This window comes from Eumetopias jubatus, unplaced genomic scaffold, assembly GCF_037043125.1.
Source record: "Eumetopias jubatus isolate StellerSeaLion01/CBP00866 unplaced genomic scaffold, mEumJub1_p1.0 scaffold_5, whole genome shotgun sequence".
Classification (NCBI taxonomy): Eukaryota; Metazoa; Chordata; class Mammalia; order Carnivora; family Otariidae; genus Eumetopias; species Eumetopias jubatus.
Window position 1 is genome coordinate 110302986 of NW_028274811.1, and position 14383 is coordinate 110317368.

Sequence of the window (14383 nt, forward strand, 5' to 3'; positions counted from 1 at the left end):
GCTGTGAATTGTGCAAGACTGTTGAATCACAGATCAGTACTTCTGAAACAAATAGTGCAATATATGTTAAGAAAAAAAAAAGTTAGCAGGAGGGGAAGATTGAGGGGGAGTAAGTCGGAGGGGGAGATGAACCATGAGAGACGATGGACTCTGAAAAACAAACTGAGGGTTCTAGAGGGGAGGGGGGTGGGGGGAATGGGTTAGCCCGGTGATGGGTATTAAAGAGGGCACGTTCTGCGTGGAGCACTGGGTGTTATGCACAAACAGTGAATCATGGAACACTACATCAAAAACTAATGATGTATGGTGATTAACATAACAATAAAAAAAGAAATAAAAAAGAATAAAAGAAATAAATATAATCAAAGACATGTATTTGAAGAAATTACACGAAAACTTTGAGCCAAGTAATATGGACCCAGTTCCAATTTTTCACTAACATGTTTGTGTTTCTTCTCTGGTATGCAGTGTCTCCATCAGTAAAATGCAGGATCAAGACTGAATCTTTTATGTCTCCAGTTTGATTTCTGGCTGATTGAGTCTGCAGCATTATTAAGCAGTACTTAATTGCTGCCTGTTTTTGTATAGTCATATCAGTATTTGAATTAACGCTTCAGATACCTTCAGAGCCAGGATTCAGCTACTCTAGTGTGAAAGATATGATTATAATCACAACCAAAATAATTTGGCATACATAATAAGTAAAAGCGACATAAAATCCCGAATTGGGTCCTAGAACAATAATAAAATGTAGTTTCCCTTGATGTGCAAAAGCTTCGTATCTTGATGAAGTCCCAGTAGTTCATTTTTGCCCTTGCTTCCCTTGCCTTTGGAAACATGTCTAGCAAGAAGTTGCTGCGGCTGAGATTGAAGAGGTTCCTGTCTGTGTTCTCCTCTAAGATTTTGATGGATTCCTATCTCACATTTAGGTCTTTCATCCATTTTGAGTTTATCTCTGCATATGGTGTAAGAAAATGGTCCATTTTCATTCTTCTACATGTGGCTGTCCAATTTTCCCAACACCATTTGTTGAAGAGACTGTCCTTTTTCCATTGGATATTCTTTCCTGCTTTGTCAAACATTAGTTGACCATAGAGTTGAGGGTCCATTTCTAGGCTCTCTCTTCTGTTCCACTGATCTATGTGTCTGTTTTTGTGCCAGTACCATACTGTCTTGAGGATTACAGCTTTGCAATAGAGCTTAAAGTCCAGCATTGTGATGCCACCAGCTTTTGTTTTCTTTTTCAATATTCTGGCTATTCATAGTCTTTTCTTGTTCCATACAAATTTTAGGATTATTTGTTCCATTTCTGTGAAAAAACTTGATGGTATTTCAACAGAGATTGCATTGAATGTGTAGATGGCTCTGGGTAGCGTAGACATTTTAAGAATATTTATTCTTCCAATCCATGAGCATGGAATATTTTTCCATTTCTTTGTGTCTTCCTCAATTTCTTTCATAAGTGTTCTGTAGTTTCTAGAGTATAGATCCTTTACCTCTTTGGTCAGGTTTATTCCTAGGTATCTTATGGTTTCTGGTGCAATTGTAAATGGGATAGATTCCTTAATTTCTCTTTCTTTTGTCTCATTGTTAGTGTATAGAAATGCAACTATGCACAATGATTTATGTGCATTGATTTTATATCCTATGTTGCTGAATTCCTGTATGAGTTCTATCATTTTTGGGGTGGAGTCTTTTGGGTTTTCCACATAAAGTATCATGTCATCTGCAAAGAGTGAGAGTTTGATTTCTTCTTTGCCAACTTAAATACCTTTTATTACTTTTCATTGCTGAGGCTAGGACTTCTAGTACTGTGTTGAACAACAGTGGTGAGAATGGACATCCCTGCCATGTTCCTGACCTTGGGGGAAAAGCTCTCAGTTTTTCCCCATTGAGAATGACATTTGCTGTGGGCTTTTCGTATATGGCTTTTATGATGGAGGTATATTCCCTCTATCCATGTACTGTAGAGAGTTTCAATCAAGAAAGGATGTAGTATTTTGTAAAATGCTTTCTCTGCATCAATTGAGAGGATCATATGGTTCTTGTCCTTTCTTTTATTAATGTGATGTATCACATTGATTGATTCATGGATGCTGAACCACGCTTGGAGCCCAGGAATAAGTCTCACTTGGTTGTGGTGAATAATCCTTTTCATGTACTGCACAGGAAAGGAAACAGTCAACAAAACTAAAAGGCAGCTAACGTAATGGGAAAAGGTATTTGCAAATGACCTATCAAATAAAGGGCTAGTATCTAAGGTCTATAAAGAACTTTTCAAACTCAATACCCAAAAAACAAATAATCCAGTTGAGAAATAGGCAGAAGACATGAACAGACATTTCTCAAAAAAAGACATACAAATGGCCAACCGACACATGAAAAAAATGCCCAACATCACTTGGCATCAGGGAAATACAAATCATAATTGCAATGAGATACCACCTCACATCAGTCAGAACAGCTAAAATGAACAAGTCAGGAAACAACAAATGCTGGCAATGACGTGGAGAAAGGGGAACCCTCTTGCACTGTTGGTAGGAATGCAAGCTGGTACAGCCGCTCTGGAAAATGGTATTGATGCTCCTCAAGAAGTTACAAACAAAGATACCCCATTACCTAGCAATTGCATTACCAGGGATTTACCCCAAAGATACAAACATAGTGATCCGAAAGGGCACCTGCACCCCAATGTTTATAGCAGCAATGTCCACGATAGCCAAACACTGGAAAGAACCCAGATGTCCTTCAATAGATGAATGGATAAAGAAGATGTGGTTCATATATACAATGGAATATTACTCAGCCTTCAGAAAGGATGAAATCTTACCATTTGCATTGATGTGGATGGAACTGGAGGGTATTATGCTGAGCAAAATAAGTCAATCAGAGAAAGACAATTATCATCTGGTTTCATTAATATGTGGAATATAAGAAACAGTGCAGAGGATCAGAGGGGAAGGAAGGGAAAATGGAATGGGAAAAAATCAGAGAGGAAGACAAATCATGGAAGAGTTAACTATAGGAAACAAACTGAGGGTTGCTGGAGGGGAGGTGGGAGGGGGAATGGGCTAACTGGGTGATGGGCATTAAGGAGGGCATGTGATGTGATGAGCACTGGGTATTATATGCAACTGATGAATAACTGAACTCTACATCTGAAACTAATGATGTACTATATGTTGGATAATTGAATTAAAAAAATCCATACAACTATTTAATAATTAAGAGTGATAGAGGAGTCATACAGTTACAATTTTTTTTAAAAATGTACTAAAAAAACTGATGCAATATGAATAAAATGTGTGGTTAGCTAATAGTATGGTTTCAAGGTTAATTTCTTGGTTTTGATAGCTGTACTATATGGTTAGATAGGATGTTAACATCTGTACTATCTTAGCATCTTTTCTCTAAGTCTAAAATTATTTCAAGATAAAAAGAAAAAAACACTATATTCCACAGAAATCACATCAAGTGCATGTTGCAAATGCAAACTTCTCCAATTTCAGAGATACGGAAATGATAGTCCTGGAGCAAGACTCAGGAGTCTGCCAACAGGCACACAAGGAGATCCTGATGCAGATTTCTTAGGGATCATAGTTGGAGAAACTCGGATCTGAAAAAACACTGATCCATAACCAAATGTGTGATTATATGAGTAAATAAAAAATATAACTGAGGCTGTAACAAGACTTTTGGGTGAAATCTAGGTTTTGTTTCTACCTCTGCCAGTTACTGTATAAAATTAAGCATGTTATCTGATGGGCCTCAGATTCCTCACATATAAAGAAAAAAGGTAGATCTACAAAGTTCTAGTGGCCATTTCTGTATAGTGCATAAAAGGAATATCCAGAATGGTCAATAGTAGTCTGTAAATCCTTACTCTGGCAGCCATACATCTCTCCCAGCACCTCTGTAGATTCCTTTTCTCTTATGGCATTCAACAAAACTAGGATTTGTGCAGCATCATTCCCATACAAGCAAGTGTCTGGCCCTGCAGTGAGTTAAACACAGCCAAAGGGAGACACAACCACGATGTAAAAACACAGCCACTGTAACAAGGTCAGCAACAGGGGACATTAGATTTTGAATTTGCTTTACTGAGTAGAGAAGGAGAGACTATAGTTCCAATAGCATGCCCTTTTGCTTTTTGAAATAGAAATCCTAACTTCCATCTGTGAAGCCTTGGGGGAAATGGAATCATGTCTTTGGCCCTAGGCCTTTCATTAGAAAGTGGTTTTATACCAAACGAAGCCACAGACTTATAGCTACCATGTCTCTACAGAGACTCTGCCCAGAAGAAGAGAGATGGATCTAAGTCATCTCAGAACAACTGAATTTAGAAGTGGCACTGAGTAGAGTCTTGGGATTTCCCCTGGTTTCTTACTGGATTGGTCATCTCTGCTAAGTATGTGAGTACTCACAGACATTAGCATGAGTTTATACCTCCCAAATTCAAGACTAGGTGATATATTCAAATAAAAGTTCCTATAGGGCAGATAATATGCTAACCTCACCCCATTCAAATTCTATTGACCTGACTCAACAGTTTAGGTAGATGAACAATTTTTAAATTACCTACATATCAACTCTAGGCACAAAGTCTATCAAAAAACATATGACACTGAGGGCGGAGCAAGATGGCGGAGGAGTAGGAGACCTAGATTTCGTCTGGTCTCAGGAATTCAGCTGAATAGGGATCAAACCTACGAACTCAACAGGAGATCGAACAGGAGAGTAGCAACAACTCTCTGAACAGAGAAGCGACCACTTACTGGAAGGTAGGGCGTGCGGAGAAGTGAATCCGAGGCGATATTCGGGAGGATAGATGGCGGGGGAGGGGCCTCCGCCGGCCGCTTCTGGCAAGTGATAGAGCCGCGGAGCACAAAATCGGACCTTTTAGAAGTTGGCTCGGCGGAGGGACGTCGCTGCAGTGGCTAAGAGGGGGGTGGAATCCTCCCGGGACAGTGTGGTCTCAGGACCCTTGGGGTCACAGAGAGACCGGGGGTGCCTGAGTGCGCCAGAGCTCCCAGGTATTGGAGCGGGGAAGCCGGCTGCAGAGACGGAGCAGAGTCGCGGGCTCTCAGCTCGGGGTTGCCATAAACTGTGATCTACGGCCCAGTCGGGGCACGGCTCCCCCAGCAGGGACCCAACAAGCAGCAGATCTGGGGAGACTCCCCTTCCTTCCCGGGGAGGAGCGGTGCGGGAACGCACTGCAGGGATCTGCTGGGTTTGGAGACTCTGCGCGGGGTCGGGTGCCAGAGATAGCAACGCTCGATCACAGGCCGGGTGAGCACGGAGTGTGGCCGGAGACCGGGGACACGGAAGTGACTGCTTTTCTCTGGGGGCACACTGAGGAGCGGGGCCCCGAGTTGTCAGCTCCTCCGAGTGGAGATTGGGAGGCCACCATTTCTGCCCTGGTCCTCCAAAGCTGTACCGAGAGCTTGCAGGGAACAAAAGCTCCTGAGAGCAAACCGGAGCAGCTTCCTTAGCCCGGACCGACAAGGGCGGGGCAATTCCGCCTCCGGCAAAGACATTTGGAAACCACAGCAACAGGCCCCTCCCCCAGAAGATCAGCACAAACAGCCAGCAAGCCAAGACCAAGTTGATCAATCAAGGAGAATAGGAGAACTCCAGCACTAGGGGAATACTGCACATAGATTCATGGCTTTTTTTTTTTTTTTACCATGATTCATTATTTCATCAAAGTTAATTTTTGTTGACTGTTTTTTTTTTCTTTTTCCCTTTTTCAACCAACATCTTATAAATCCCTTTTTAAAAAAAAAAAAAACATTTTTTATTTTTCATTTTTAGAGTCATATTTTATCCCTTCATAGTAGTTACCCTTATTTTTGGCATATATATATAAGTTGTTCTCTCTTTAAAAATTTTGAGGTACAGTTTCTTCTAACATCAAAATATACCCTAAATCCCTAGTGTATGGCTTTGTTCTAGTCTCCTGCCTGATCACATTCTCTCCCTTTTTCCTTTTTTTTTTTCTTAAATCTTCTTTCTTTTTTCAAACAACTTATCTTACCAAGTCCTTTTATAAAATCTTTTATAATTTTCATCTTTACAGTCATCTTCCATCCCTTCATTGTATCAACCCTTATTTTGTACATATATGTCTTTCTTCCTTTAAAATTTTAGGAGGCACTTTTTTCTAACAGACCAACATACGCCCAAAATCTAGTGTGTGGCACTGATCTATGCACTAGCCTGATCATATTTGATCATATTCTGCCTTTTTTGTATTGTTTTGTTTTTGTTTTTATCTTTTTTTTTTCTTTTTCTCTTTCTTTTTTCTTTCTTTCCCTTTCTTTTCCCCTGGTTTCAGGTCTTTTCTGATTTGTATACAGTATATTTGCTGGGGACGTTGTAAACCTGTTAGCATTTTGTTCTCTCATTCATCTATTCTCCTCTGGACAAAATGACAAGACGAAAGAAATCACCTCAGCAAAAAGAACAAGAGGTAGTACCGTCAGCCAGGGACCTACTCAATACGGACATTAGTACGATGTCGGACCTAGAGTTCAGAATCATGACTTTAAAGATACTAGCTGGGCTTGAAAAAAGCGTGGAAGTTATTAGAGAAACCCTTTCTGGAGAAATAAAAGAACTAAAATCTAACCAAATCGAAATCAAAAAGGCTATTGATGAGGTGCAATCAAAAATGGGGGCACTAAATGCTAGGATGAATGAGGCAGAAGAGAGAATCAGCAATATAGAAGACCAAATGATGGAAAATAAAGAGGCTGAGAAAAAGAGAGAGAAACAACTACAGGATCATGAGAGCAGAATTCGAGAGATAAGTGATATGATAAGACGAAACAACATTAGAATAATTGGGATCCCAGAAGAAGAAGAGAGAGAGAGAGGGGCAGAAGGTATATTGGAGCAAATTATAGCAGAGAACTTCCCTAATGTGAGGAAGGAAACAGGCATTAAAATCCAGGAGGCACAGAGAACCCCTCTCAAAATCAAGAATAATAGGTCAACACCCCGACATCTAATAGTAAAACTTACGAGTCTCAGAGACAAAGAGACAATCCTGAAAGCAGCTCGGGAGAAGAGATATGTAACCTACAATGGTAGAAACATTAGATTGGCAACAGACCTATCCACAGAGACCTGGCAGGCCAGAAAGGACTGGCAAGATATCTTCAGAGCACTAAACGAGAAAAATATGCAGCCAAGAATACTATATCCAGCTAGGCTATCATTGAAAATAGAAGGAGAGATAAAAAGCTTCCAGAACAAACAAAAACTAAAGGAATTTGCAAACACGAAACCAGCCCTCCAAGAAATATTGAGAGGGGTCCTCTAAGCAAAGAGAGAACCTAAAAGCAGCAAAGAGCAGAAACGAACACAGACAACAGACAGTTAACAGTCACCTTACAGGTAATACAATGGCACTAAATTCATACCTTTCAATAGTTACCCTGAATGTAAATGGGCTAAATGCCCCAATCAAAAGACACAGGCTATCAGATTGGATTAAAAAACAAGACCCATCAATATGCTGTCTGCAAGAGACTCATTTTAGACCCAAAGACACCCCCAGATTGAAAGTGAGGGGGTGGAAAACCATTTACCATGCTAATGGACACCAAAAGAAAGCTGGGGTGGCAATCCTTATATCAGACAAACTAGATTTTAAAACAAAGACTGTAATAAGAGATGAGGAAGGACACTATATCCTACTTAAAGGGTCTATCCAACAAGAAGATCTAACAATTGTAAATATCTATGCCCCTAACATGGGAGCAGCCAATTATATAAGGCAATTAATAACAAAAGCAAAGAAACACATTGACAACAATACAATAATAGTGGGGGACTTTAACACCCCCCTGACTGAAATGGACAGATCATCTAAGCAAAAGATCAACAAGGAAATAAAGACTTTAAATGACACACTGGACCAAATGGACTTCACAGATATATTCAGAACATTCCATCCCAAAGCAAAGGAATACACATTCTTCTCTAGTGCCCATGGAACATTCTCCAGAATTGAACACATCCTAGGTCACAAATCAGGTCTCAATCGGTACCAAAAGATTGGGATCATTCCCTGAATATTTTCAGACCACAATGCTTTGAAACTAGAACTCAACCACAAGAGGAAAGTCGGAAAGAACTCAAATACATGGAGGCTAAAGATCATCCTACTAAAGAATGAATGGGTCAACCAAGAAATTAAAGAAGAATTAAAAAAATTCATGGAAACCAATGAAAATGAAAACACAACTGTTCAAAATCTTTGGGATACAGCAAAGGCAGTCCTGAGAGGAAAGTATATAGCAATACAAGCCTTTCTCAAGAAACAAGAAAGGTCTCAAATACACAACCTAACCCTACACCTAAAGGAGCTGGAGAAAGAACAGCAAATAAAGCCTAAACCCAGCAGGAGAAGAGAAATCATAAAGATCAGAGCAGAAATCAATGAACTAGAAACCAAAAGAACAGTAGAACAGATCAACGAAACTAGGAGCTGGTTCTTTGAAAGAATTAACAAGATTGATAAACCCCTGGCCAGACTGATCAAAAAGAAAAGAGAAATGACCCAAATCAACAAAATCATGAATGAAAGAGGAGAGATCACCAACAACACCAAAGAAATACAAACAATTCTAAGAACATATTATGAGCAACTCTATGCCAGCAAATTAGATAACCTGGAAGAAATGGGTGCATTCCTAGAGATGTATCAACTACCAAAATTGAACCAGGAAGAAATAGAAAACCTGAACAGACCTATAACCACTAAGGAAATTGAAACAGTCATCAAAAATCTCCCAAGAAACAAAAGCCCAGGGCCAGATGGCTTCCCAGGGGAATTCTATCAGACATTTCAAGAAGAATTAATACCTAGTCTCCTGAAACTGTTCCAAAAAATAGAAATGGAAGGGAAACTTCCAAAGTCATTTTATGAGGCCAGCATTACCTTGATCCCAAAACCAGACAAAGACCCCATCAAAAAAGAGAATTACAGACCAATATCCTTGATGAACATGGATGCAAAAATTCTCACCAAAATACTAGCCAATAGGATCCAACAGTACATTAAAAGGATTATTCACCACGACCAAGTGGGATTTATCCCTGGGCTGCAAGGCTGGTTCAACATCCGCAAATCAATCAACGTGATACAATACATTAACAAAAGAAAGAACAAGAATCATATGATCCTCTCAATAGATGCAGAAAAAGCATTTGACAAAGTACAACATACTTTCTTGATCAAAACTCTTCAGAGTATAGGGATAGAGGGTACATACCTCAATATCATAAAAGCCATCTACGAAAAACCTACAGCGAATATCATTCTCAATGGGGAAAGGCTGAGAGCTTTTCCCCTAAGGTCAGGAACGCGGCAGGGATGTCCACTCTCACCACTGCTATTCAACATAGTATTAGAAGTCCTAGCCACAGCAATCAGACAACAAAAAGAAATCAAAGGCTTCCAAATCGGCAAAGAGGAAGTCAAACTCTCACTCTTTGCAGATGATATGATACTGTATGTGGAAAACCCAAAAGACTCCACCCCAAAACTGCTAGAACTCATACAGGAATTCAGTAAAGTAGCAGGATATAAAATCAATGCACAGAAATCAGTGGCATTCCTATCCACCAACAACAAGACAGAAGAGAGACAAATCAAGGAGTCGATCCCATTTACAATTGCACCCAAAACCATTAGATACCTAGGAATAAATCTAACCAAAGAGGCAAAGGATCTGTACTCAGAAAACTATAAAATACTCATGAAAGAAATTGAAGAAGACACAAAGAAATGGAAAAACGTTCCATGCTCATGGATTGGGAGAATCAACATTGTGAAGATGTCAATGCTAGCTAGAGCAATCTACACATTCAATGCAATCCCCATCAAAATACCATCCACTTTTTTCAAAGAAATGGAACAAATAATCCTAAAATTTGTATGGAACCAGAAGAGACCCAGAATAGCCAGAGGAATACTGAAAAAGAAAAGCAAAGCTGGCGGCATCACAATTCCGGACTTCCAGCTCTATTACAAAGCTGTCATCATCAAGACAGTATGGTACTGGCACAAAAACAGACACATCGATCAATGGAACAGAATCGAGAGCCCAGAAATGGACCCTCAACTCTATGGTTAACTTATCTTTGACAAAGCAGGAAAGAATGTCCAATGGAAAAGAGACAGTCTCTTCAACAAATGGTGTTGGGAAAATTGGACAGCCACATGCAGAAGAATGAAACTGGACCATTTCCTTACACCACACACAAAAATAGACTCCAAATGGTTGAAAGACCTAAACGTGAGACAGGAGTCCATCAAAATCCTAAAGGAGAACACAGGCAGCAACCTCTTCGATCTCAGCCGCAGCAACTTCTTCCTAGAAACATCACCAAAGGCACAGGAAGCCAGGGCAAAAATGAACTATTGGGATTTCATCAAGATAAAAAGCTTTTGCACAGCAAAAGAAACAGTCCACAAAACCAAAAGACAACCGACAGAATGGGAGAAAATATTTGCAAATGACATATCAGATAAAGGCCTAGTATCCAAAATCTATAAAGAACTTATCAAATTCAACACCCAAAGAACAAATAATCCAATCAAGAAATGGGCAGAAGACATGAACAGACATTTCTCCAAAGAAGACATCCAAATGGCCAACAGGCACATGAAAAAGTGCTCAACATCGCTCGGTATCAGGGAAATTCAAATCAAAACCTCAATGAGATACCACCTCACACCCGTCAGAATGGCTAAAATTAACAAGTCAGGGAACGACAGATGTTGGCGGGGATGTGGAGAAAAGGGAACCCTCCTACACTGTTGGTGGGAATGCAAGCTGGTTCAACCCCTCTGGAAAACAGTATGGAGGTTCCTCAAACAGTTGAAATTAGAGCTACCGTTCGATCCAGCAATTGCACTACTGGGTATTTACCACAAAGATACAAATGTAGGGACCCGAAGGGGTACGTGTACCCCAATGTTTATAGCAGCAATGTCCACCATAGCCAAACTGTGGAAAGAGCCAAGATGCCCATCGACAGATGAATGGATAAAGAAGAGGTGGTATATATACACAATGGAATATTATGCAGCCATCAAAAGGAATGAGATCTTGCCATTTGCAACGACGTGGATGGAACTGGAGGGTGTTATGCTGAGTGAAATAAGTCAATCAGAGAAAGACATGTATCACATGACCTCACTGATATGAGGAATTCTTAGTCTCAGGAAAGAAACTGAGTGTTACTGGAGTGGTTGGGGGTGGGAGGGATGGGGTGGCTGGGTGATAGACATTGGGGAGGGTATGTGCTACGGTGAGCGCTGTGAATTGTGCAAGACTGTTGAATCACAGTTCTGTACTTCTGAAACAAATAACGCAACATATTTTAAGAAAAAAGAAAAAGAAGAAGATAACAGGAGAGGAAGAAAAGGGGAGTATGTCAGAGGGGGAGACGAACCATGAGAGATGATGGACTCTGAAAAACAAACTGAGGGTTCTAGAGGGGAGGGGGGTAGGGGGATGGGTTAGCCTGGTGATGAGTATTGAGGAGGGCATGTTCTGCATGGAGCACTGGGTGTTATGAACAAACAATGAATCATGGAACACTGCACAAAAACTAATGATGTAATATATGGTGATTAACATAACAATAAAAAAATTAAAAAAAAAACATATGACACTAACATTTTCTGAGTGCAAAAATATTACTTGTTATTATAGAACATAACTGTTCAGCATATTTAAGTTTCTTCATTCGTGCAGAGAGCTAGTAACACCTACAAAATTTTATTTGATCTTGACAATAATTATTTGAGTTTTATTTCATGTGACCTTATCCACATATAAGGAAAAGGAAAGTGAACTTAAACATCTCAATATCTCTACTTAGACATTATGTGCAGTTAAGTTTAAGAGTTTGGATTTAAACCCAGATCCAACAACCCTAAAACTCACACATCATTTAGGATGACTCCAGGAAAATGACTGCTAATTATGGGATTTTCCTGAAAGTCCAAATGAATTTGTCTCTTCGAACCATGAGAGACTATGGACTCTGAGAAACAAACTGAGGGTTTTAGAGGGGAGGGGGTGGGCGGATGGGTTAGTCCAGTGATGGGTATTAAGGAGGACACGTATTGCATGGAACACTGGGTGTTATATGCAAACAATGAATCATGGAACACTACATCAAAAACTAATGATGTAATGTATGGTGACTAACATAAAATTTATATATATATATATATATATATATATAGACATAGATTTGTCTCTTAAGCAAGAACATTTGGAGGGGAAATGGATTCCCATTTTATATCTGGTTTGTCAGTGTGATAGTTTGTGACTAAGTATGGCTTCCTTAGAATGAAATGTATTAGCTATGTAGAAACAGTCCCCATTGACATTTGGAAACTGAGATCTACCCTAAAGTGAAGTATAATGAACAGAAAGGATTACATCTATTCATTCCAGAGATGCTTGTCTTCTGGATTAAGAATTAGAGAGGACAGAGTAGGAAAAAATTAGTCAATAAATTGGAAGATAGTAGTATAACTAAATCAGGAGTTTGGTTTTTCTCCTTTATGTTTTATTTTATGTGGAGGGAAGATCATGTTATTTATTTTGACAGGACCATTGCTTAATGTTGTGTACATTTTCAGTTTCAGAAACATTAGAAGACATCCTTACATTCCTAATTACTATGTATTTGTTGAGATATTATGGTAATTTTCAGGCAGATGACAATAAAATTACTTGAAGTCTACATTTAAAAATGTCATCTCTATTTATGAGGATACATGTTTCAATGTAGACACTTCCTGATTTTAAACTATATTACAAAGCTGTTGCAATCCAAGCAATATGGTACTGGCATAAAAAAATGGGAACATAGGCTAGTGGATCACTTTAAAGAGTTCAGACATAAACCTACACATATACAGTCAACTAATGGTCTTTGACAGTGGTGCCAAGAATGTACAAGGGGGAAAGGATAGTCTCTTCAATAAATGGTTTTAAGAAAACTGGACAGCCACATGTAAAAGAATACAACTGTACATTTATCTATGCCACTCACAAAAATTAACTCAAAAAAGATCAATGACTTAAATATAACACCTGAAAGCATAAAAACTCCTAGAAGAAAACAAGAAAGTTCCTTGACATTGGTCTTGGCAATGATTTCTTGGTTAAGTCACCAAAAGCACAGGCAACAAGAGCCAAAATAAGTAGGACTACCGTAAACTAAAAAGCCTCTGTGCAGCAAAGGAAACAATAAATTGTTTTTTATTGAAAGGCAACCCACAAAATGAGAGAAAATATTTTCAAACCATATATCTAATAAGTGGTTAATATCCAAACTAAAGAAAGAACTCAAAGAATTCAATAGCAAAAACCCAAGCAATCCAATTTAAAAATGGGCAAAGAACCTGAACATTTTTCCAAAGCATTTAAATGGCCAATGGGTTTATGAAAATGTTCTCAGCATCATAAACCATTAGGGAAATGCAAATCAAAACCATAATGAGTTATCACCTTAACACCTGTTAGAATGGCTATGATCACAAAGAAAAGATATAACAAATTTTGGTGAGGATGTGGAGAAAAGGGAACCCTTACACACCATTGATGGGATTGCAAATTGGTATAGCCATTATGGAAATCAGTATGGTAGTTCCTTAAAAAATTAAAAATAGAACTATCTCATGATCCATAAATCTTACTCCTAGGTATATATCTGAAGGAAGTGAAATCAGTATTTTGAAGAGATATCTGCACATCTATGTTTATTATAGCATTATTCACGAAAGCCAATATCTGAAAATAATCTAAATGTCTTTCCACAATGAATGAAAAAATACATGAGATATGTATGTATTTAAATATGTGTGTGTGTGTGTGTAGGTATATACATATATAATATGTATTACATACAGTGCAATATATGTGAGATATATACATACATATATACACATATATACATGCATGAACACACACACAGGAATATTATTCAGCCATAAAAAAGAAGGAAATCTTGTCATTTCCAACAACTTGGATGAACCTAGAAGACATTATGCTAAGTGAAATAAGCTAAAGAAAGATAATTATATGGTATCAATTACATGTAGAATCTAAAAAAAAAAAATGATTTCATAGAAACAGAGAATAAAATGATGGTTTCCAGGGGCTGGGGGAAAGGGAGAAGTGCAGAGATGTAAGTCAAAGGCTACAAATTTACAGTTATAAGATTAAGTTCTGAGGATCTAATGCACAGCATGGTGACTATAGTTAAAAGTACAGTATTTTACACTTGAACATTAGCAAGAGTCAATATTAAGCATCTCACCACACACACACACACAGAATTA